Source organism: Phyllobates terribilis, unplaced genomic scaffold, assembly GCF_046119375.1.
Source record: "Phyllobates terribilis strain yellow unplaced genomic scaffold, ASM4611937v1 Scaffold_83__1_contigs__length_6671269, whole genome shotgun sequence".
Taxonomy (NCBI): domain Eukaryota; kingdom Metazoa; phylum Chordata; class Amphibia; order Anura; family Dendrobatidae; genus Phyllobates; species Phyllobates terribilis.
Window position 1 is genome coordinate 2,484,895 of NW_027362843.1, and position 9,733 is coordinate 2,494,627.

Consider the following 9,733-nt stretch of genomic DNA (forward strand, 5'->3'; position numbering starts at 1 on the left):
GAATTTATGTTGTTTTATCCTATGCTTTATTCAATTGTATTTAATTTGTTTTATCCTATGCTTTATTAAATTGTATTTATGTAGTTTTATCCTATGCTTTATTAAATTGTATTTATGTTGTTTTATCCTATGCTTTATTAAATTGTATTTATGTTGTTTTATCCTATGCTTTATTAAATTGTATTTATGTTGTTTTATCCTATGCTTTATTAAATTGTATTTATGTTATTTTGACCTATGCTTTACTAAATTGTATTTATGTTGTTGTATCCTATGCTTTATTAAATTGTATTTATGTTGTTTTATCCTGTGCTTTATTAAATTGTATTTATGTGGTTTTATCCTATGCTTTATTAAATAGTATTTATGTTGTTTAATCCTGTGCTTTATTAAATTGTATTTATGTTGTTTTGTCCTATGCTTTATTAAATTGTATTTATGTTGTTTTATCCTATGCTTTATTAAATTGTATTTATGTTGTTTTAACCTATGCTTTATTAAATTGTATTTATGTTGTTTTATCCTATGCTTTATTAAATTATAATTATGTTGTTTTAACCTATGCTTTATTAAATGGTATTCATGTTGTTTTATCTTATGCTTTATTAAATTGTATTTATGTTGTTTTATCCTATGCTTTATTACATTGTATTTATGTTGTTTTATCCTATGCTTTATTAAATTGAATTTATGTTGTTTTATCCTATGCTTTATTCAATTGTATTTAATTTGTTTTATCCTATGCTTTATTAAATTGTATTTATGTAGTTTTAGCCTATGCTTTATTAAATTGTATTTATGTTGTTTTATCCTATGCTTTATTAAATTGTATTTATGTTGTTTTATCCTATGCTTTATTAAATTGTATTTATGTTGTTTTATCCTATGCTTTATTAAATTGTATTTATGTTATTTTGACCTATGCTTTACTAAATTGTATTTATGTTGTTGTATCCTATGCTTTATTAAATTGTATTTATGTTGTTTTATCCTGTGCTTTATTAAATTGTATTTATGTGGTTTTATCCTATGCTTTATTAAATTGTATTTATGTTGTTTTATCTTATGCTTTATTAAATTGTATTTATGTTGTTTTATCCTATGCTTTATAAATTGTATTTATGTTGTTTTATCCTATGCTCTATTAAATTGTATTTATGTTGTTTTATCCTATGCTTTATTAAATTGTATTTATGTTGTTTTATCCTATGCTTTATTAAATTGTATTTATGTTGTTTTATCCTATGCTTTATTAAATTGTATTTATGCTGTTTTATCCTATGCTTTATTAAATTGTATTTATGTTGTTTTATCCTATGCTTTATTAAATTTTATTTATGTTGTTTTATCCTATGCTTTATTAAATTATATTTATGTTGTTTTATCCTATGCTTTATTAAATTGTATTTATGTTGTTTTATCCTATGCTTTATTAAATTGTATTTTTGTTGTTTTATCCTATGCTTTATTAAATTTTGTTTATGTTGTTTTATCCTATGCTTTATTAAATTTTATTTATGTTGTTTTATCCTGTGCTTTATTAAATTGTATTTATGTTGTTTTATCCTATGCTTTATTAAATTGAATTTATGTTGTTTTATCCTATGCTTTATTAAATTGTATTTATGTTGTTTTATCCTATGCTTTATTAACTTGTATTTATGTTGTTTTAACCGATGCTTTATTAAATTGTATTTATGTTGTTTTGTCCTATGCTTTATTAAATTTTATTTATGTTGTTTTAACCTATGCTTTATTAAATTGTATTTATGTTGTTTTATCCTATGCTTTATTAAATTGTATTTATGTTGTTTTATCCTATGCTTTATTAAATTGTATTTATGTTGTTTTATCCTATGCTTTATTAACTTTTATTTATGTTGTTTTAACCTATGCTTTATTAAATTGTATTTATGTTGTTTTGTCCTATGCTTTATTAAATTGTATTTATGTTGTTTTCACCTATGCTTTATTAAATTGTATTTATGTTGTTTTATCCTATGCTTTATTAAATTGTATTCATGTTGTTTTGTCCTATGCTTTATTAAATTGTATTTATGTTGTTTTATCCTATGCTTTATTAAATTGAATTTATGTTGTTTTATGCTATGCTTTATTAAATTTTATTTATGTTGTTTTATCCTATGCTTTATTAAATTGTATTTATGTTGTTTTATCCTATGCTTTATTAAATTGTATTTATGTTGTTTAGTCTATGTTTCATTAAATTGTATTTATTTTGTTTTATCGTATGCTTTATTAAATTGTATTTATGTTGTTTTGTCCTATGCTTTATTAAATTGTATTTATGTTGTTTTATCCTATGCTTTATTAAATTGTATTTCTGTGGTTTTATCCTATGCTTTATTAAATTGTATTTATGTTGTTTTAACCTATGCTTTATTAAATTGTATTTATGTTGTTTTATCCTATGCTTTATTAAATTGTATTTATGTTGTTTTATCCTATGCTTTATTAAATTTTATTTATGTTGTTTTATCCTATGCTTTATTAAATTATATTTATGTTGTTTTATCCTATGCTTTATTAAATTTTATTTATGTTGTTTTATCCTATGCTTTATTAAATTGTATTTTTGTTGTTTTATCCTATGCTTTATTAAATTTTGTTTATGTTGTTTTATCCTATGCTTTATTAAATTTTATTTATGTTGTTTTATCCTGTGCTTTATTGAATTGTATTTATGTTGTTTTATCCTATGCTTTATTAAATTGAATTTATGTTGTTTTATCCTATGCTTTATTAAATTGTATTTATGTTGTTTTAACCTATGCTTTATTAAATTGTATTTATGTTGTTTTATCCTATGCTTTATTAAATTGTATTTATGTTGTTTTATCCTATGCTTTATTAAATTGTATTTATGTTGTTTTATCCTATGCTTTATTAAATTGTATTTATGTTGTTTTATCCTATGCTTTATTAAATTTTATTTATGTTGTTTTATCCTATGCTTTATTAAATTGTATTCATGTTGTTTTATCCTATGCTTTATTAAATTGTATTTATGTTGTTTTATCCTATGCTTTATTAAATTGAATTTATGTTGTTTTATCCTATGCTTTATTAAATTGTATTTATGTTGTTTATCCTATGTTTCATTAAATTGTATTTATGTTGTTTTATCCTATGCTTTATTAAATTGTATTTATGTTGTTTTGTCCTATGCTTTATTAAATTGTATTTATGTTGTTTTATCCTATGCTTTATTAAATTGTATTTCTGTGGTTTTATCCTATGCTTTATTAAATTGTATTTATGTTGTTTTAACCTATGCTTTATTAAATTGTATTTATGTTGTTTTATCCTATGCTTTATTAAATTGTATTTATGTTGTTTTATCCTATGCTTTATTAAATTTTATTTATGTTGTTTTATCCTATGCTTTATTAAATTATATTTATGTTGTTTTATCCTATGCTTTATTAAATTTTATTTATGTTGTTTTATCCTATGCTTTATTAAATTGTATTTTTGTTGTTTTATCCTATGCTTTATTAAATTTTGTTTATGTTGTTTTATCCTATGCTTTATTAAATTGTATTTATGTTGTTTTAACCTATGCTTTATTAAATTGTATTTATGTTGTTTTATCCTATGCTTTATTAAATTGTATTTATGTTGTTTTATCCTATGCTTTATTAAATTGTATTTATGTTGTTTTATCCTATGCTTTATTAACTTTTATTTATGTTGTTTTAACCTATGCTTTATTAAATTGTATTTATGTTGTTTTGTCCTATGCTTTATTAAATTGTATTTATGTTGTTTTAACCTATGCTTTATTAAATTGTATTTATGTTGTTTTATCCTATGCTTTATTAAATTGTATTCATGTTGTTTTATCCTATGCTTTATTAAATTGTATTTATGTTGTTTTATCCTATGCTTTATTAAATTGAATTTATGTTGTTTTATGCTATGCTTTATTAAATTTTATTTATGTTGTTTTATCCTATGCTTTATTAAATTATATTTATGTTGTTTTATCCTATGCTTTATTAAATTTTATTTATGTTGTTTTATCCTATGCTTTATTAAATTGTATTTTTGTTGTTTTATCCTATGCTTTATTAAATTTTGTTTATGTTGTTTTATCCTATGCTTTATTAAATTTTATTTATGTTGTTTTATCCTGTGCTTTATTAAATTGTATTTATGTTGTTTTATCCTATGCTTTATTAAATTGAATTTATGTTGTTTTATCCTATGCTTTATTAAATTGTATTTATGTTGTTTTAACCTATGCTTTATTAAATTGTATTTATGTTGTTTTATCCTATGCTTTATTAAATTGTATTTATGTTGTTTTATCCTATGCTTTATTAAATTGTATTTATGTTGTTTTATCCTATGCTTTATTAAATTGTATTTATGTTGTTTTATCCTATGCTTTATTAAATTTTATTTATGTTGTTTTATCCTATGCTTTATTAAATTGTATTCATGTTGTTTTATCCTATGCTTTATTAAATTGTATTTATGTTGTTTTATCCTATGCTTTATTAAATTGAATTTATGTTGTTTTATCCTATGCTTTATTAAATTGTATTTATGTTGTTTATCCTATGTTTCATTAAATTGTATTTATGTTGTTTTATCCTATGCTTTATTAAATTGTATTTATGTTGTTTTAACCTATGCTTTATTAAATTGTATTTATGTTGTTTTATCCTATGCTTTATTAAATTGTATTCATGTTGTTTTATCCTATGCTTTATTAAATTGTATTTATGTTGTTTTATCCTATGCTTTATTAAATTGAATTTATGTTGTTTTATGCTATGCTTTATTAAATTTTATTTATGTTGTTTTATCCTATGCTTTATTAAATTATATTTATGTTGTTTTATCCTATGCTTTATTAAATTTTATTTATGTTGTTTTATCCTATGCTTTATTAAATTGTATTTTTGTTGTTTTATCCTATGCTTTATTAAATTTTGTTTATGTTGTTTTATCCTATGCTTTATTAAATTTTATTTATGTTGTTTTATCCTGTGCTTTATTAAATTGTATTTATGTTGTTTTATCCTATGCTTTATTAAATTGAATTTATGTTGTTTTATCCTATGCTTTATTAAATTGTATTTATGTTGTTTTAACCTATGCTTTATTAAATTGTATTTATGTTGTTTTATCCTATGCTTTATTAAATTGTATTTATGTTGTTTTATCCTATGCTTTATTAAATTGTATTTATGTTGTTTTATCCTATGCTTTATTAAATTGTATTTATGTTGTTTTATCCTATGCTTTATTAAATTTTATTTATGTTGTTTTATCCTATGCTTTATTAAATTGTATTCATGTTGTTTTATCCTATGCTTTATTAAATTGTATTTATGTTGTTTTATCCTATGCTTTATTAAATTGAATTTATGTTGTTTTATCCTATGCTTTATTAAATTGTATTTATGTTGTTTATCCTATGTTTCATTAAATTGTATTTATGTTGTTTTATCCTATGCTTTATTAAATTGTATTTATGTTGTTTTGTCCTATGCTTTATTAAATTGTATTTATGTTGTTTTATCCTATGCTTTATTAAATTGTATTTCTGTGGTTTTATCCTATGCTTTATTAAATTGTATTTATGTTGTTTTAACCTATGCTTTATTAAATTGTATTTATGTTGTTTTATCCTATGCTTTATTAAATTGTATTTATGTTGTTTTATCCTATGCTTTATTAAATTTTATTTATGTTGTTTTATCCTATGCTTTATTAAATTATATTTATGTTGTTTTATCCTATGCTTTATTAAATTTTATTTATGTTGTTTTATCCTATGCTTTATTAAATTGTATTTTTGTTGTTTTATCCTATGCTATATTAAATTTTGTTTATGTTGTTTTATCCTATGCTTTATTAAATTGTATTTATGTTGTTTTAACCTATGCTTTATTAAATTGTATTTATGTTGTTTTATCCTATGCTTTATTAAATTGTATTTATGTTGTTTTATCCTATGCTTTATTAAATTGTATTTATGTTGTTTTATCCTATGCTTTATTAACTTGTATTTATGTTGTTTTAACCGATGCTTTATTAAATTGTATTTATGTTGTTTTGTCCTATGCTTTATTAAATTGTATTTATGTTGTTTTAACCTATGCTTTATTAAATTGTATTTATGTTGTTTTATCCTATGCCTTATTAAATTGTATTTATGTTGTTTTATCCTATGCTTTATTAAATTTTATTTATGTTGTTTTATCCTATGCTTTATTAAATTATATTTATGTTGTTTTATCCTATGCTTTATTAAATTTTATTTATGTTGTTTTATCCTATGCTTTATTAAATTGTATTTTTGTTGTTTTATCCTATGCTTTATTAAATTTTGTTTATGTTGTTTTATCCTATGCTTTATTAAATTTTGTTTATGTTGTTTTATCCTATGCTTTATTAAATTTTATTTATGTTGTTTTATCCTGTGCTTTATTAAATTGTATTTATGTTGTTTTATCCTATGCTTTATTAAATTGAATTTATGTTGTTTTATCCAATGCTTTATTAAATTGTATTTATGTTGTTTTAACCTATGCTTTATTAAATTGTATTTATGTTGTTTTATCCTATGCTTTATTAAATTGTATTTATGTTGTTTTATCCTATGCTTTATTAAATTGAATTTATGTTGTTTTATGCTATGCTTTATTAAATTTTATTTATGTTGTTTTATGCTATGCTTTATTAAATTGTATTTATGTTGTTTTATCCTATGCTTTATTAAATTGTATTTATGTTGTTTATCCTATGTTTCATTAAATTGTATTTATGTTGTTTTATCCTATGCTTTATTAAATTGTATTTATGTTGTTTTGTCCTATGCTTTATTAAATTGTATTTATGTTGTTTTATCCTATGCTTTATTAAATTGTATTTCTGTGGTTTTATCCTATGCTTTATTAAATTGTATTTATGTTGTTTTAACCTATGCTTTATTAAATTGTATTTATGTTGTTTTATCCTATGCTTTATTAAATTGTATTTATGTTGTTTTATCCTATGCTTTATTAAATTTTATTTATGTTGTTTTATCCTATGCTTTATTAAATTATATTTATGTTGTTTTATCCTATGCTTTATTAAATTTTATTTATGTTGTTTTATCCTATGCTTTATTAAATTGTATTTTTGTTGTTTTATCCTATGCTTTATTAAATTTTGTTTATGTTGTTTTATCCTATGCTTTATTAAATTTTATTTATGTTGTTTTATCCTGTGCTTTATTAAATTGTATTTATGTTGTTTTATCCTATGCTTTATTAAATTGAATTGATGTTGTTTTATCCTATGCTTTATTAAATTGTATTTATGTTGTTTTAACCTATGCTTTATTAAATTGAATTTATGTTGTTTTAACCTATGCTTTATTAAATTGTATTTATGTTGTTTTATCCTATGCTTTATTAAATTGTATTTATGTTGTTTTATCCTATGCTTTATTAACTTGTATTTATGTTGTTTTAACCGATGCTTTATTAAATTGTATTTATGTTGTTTTGTCCTATGCTTTATTAAATTGTATTTATGTTGTTTTAACCTATGCTTTATTAAATTGTATTTATGTTGTTTTATCCTATGCTTTATTAAATTGTATTTATGTTGTTTTAACCTATGCTTTATTAAATTGTATTTATGTTGTTTTATCCTATGCTTTATTTAAATTGTATTTATGTTGTTTTATCCTATGCTTTATTAAATTTTATTTATGTTGTTTTATCCTATGCTTTATTAAATTGTATTCATGTTGTTTTATCCTATGCTTTATTAAATTGTATTTATGTTGTTTTATCCTATGCTTTATTAAATTAAATTTATGTTGTTTTATCCTATGCTTTATTAAATTGTATTTATGTTGTTTATCCTATGTTTCATTAAATTGTATTTATGTTGTTTTATCCTATGCTTTATTAAATTGTATTTATGTTGTTTTGTCCTATGCTTTATTAAATTGTATTTATGTTGTTTTATCCTATGCTTTATTAAATTGTATTTCTGTGGTTTTATCCTATGCTTTATTAAATTGTATTTATGTTGTTTTAACCTATGCTTTATTAAATTGTATTTATGTTGTTTTATCCTATGCTTTATTAAATTGTATTTATGTTGTTTTATCCTATGCTTTATTAAATTTTATTTATGTTGTTTTATCCTATGCTTTATTAAATTATATTTATGTTGTTTTATCCTATGCTTTATTAAATTTTATTTATGTTGTTTTATCCTATGCTTTATTAAATTGTATTTTTGTTGTTTTATCCTATGCTTTATTAAATTTTGTTTATGTTGTTTTATCCTATGCTTTATTAAATTGTATTTATGTTGTTTTAACCTATGCTTTATTAAATTGTATTTATGTTGTTTTATCCTATGCTTTATTAAATTGTATTTATGTTGTTTTATCCTATGCTTTATTAAATTGTATTTATGTTGTTTTATCCTATGCTTTATTAACTTGTATTTATGTTGTTTTAACCGATGCTTTATTAAATTGTATTTATGTTGTTTTGTCCTATGCTTTATTAAATTGTATTTATGTTGTTTTAACCTATGCTTTATTAAATTGTATTTATGTTGTTTTATCCTATGCTTTATTAAATTGTATTTATGTTGTTTTATCCTATGCTTTATTAAATTATATTTATGTTGTTTTATCCTATGCTTTATTAAATTTTATTTATGTTGTTTTATCCTATGCTTTATTAAATTGTATTTTTGTTGTTTTATCCTATGCTTTATTAAATTTTGTTTATGTTGTTTTATCCTATGCTTTATTAAATTTTGTTTATGTTGTTTTATCCTATGCTTTATTAAATTTTATTTATGTTGTTTTATCCTGTGCTTTATTAAATTGCATTTATGTTGTTTTATCCTATGCTTTATTAAATTGAATTTATGTTGTTTTATCCAATGCTTTATTAAATTGTATTTATGTTGTTTTAACCTATGCTTTATTAAATTGTATTTATGTTGTTTTATCCTATGCTTTATTAAATTGTATTTATGTTGTTTTATCCTATGCTTTATTAAATTGTATTTATGTTGTTTTATCCTATGCTTTATTAACTTGTATTTATGTTGTTTTAACCGATGCTTTATTAAATTGTATTTATGTTGTTTTGTCCTATGCTTTATTAAATTGTATTTATGTTGTTTTATCCTTTGCTTTATTAAATTGTATTTATGTTGTTTTATCCTATGCTTTATTAAAGTGAATTTATGTTGTTTTATCCTATGCTTTATTAAATTGTATTTATGTTGTTTATCCTATGTTTCATTAAATTGTATTTATGTTGTTTTATCCTATGCTTTATTAAATTGTATTTATGTTGTTTTGTCCTATGCTTTATTAAATTGTATTTATGTTGTTTTATCCTATGCTTTATTAAATTGTATTTCTGTGGTTTTATCCTATGCTTTATTAAATTGTATTTATGTTGTTTTAACCTATGCTTTATTAAATTGTATTTATGTTGTTTTATCCTATGCTTTATTAAATTGTATTTATGTTGTTTTATCCTATGCTTTATTAAATTTTATTTATGTTGTTTTATCCTATGCTTTATTAAATTGTATTTATGTTGTTTTATCCTATGCTTTATTAAATTGTATTTATGTTGTTTATCCTATGTTTCATTAAATTGTATTTATGTTGTTTTATCCTATGCTTTATTAAATTGTATTTATGTTGTTTTGTCCT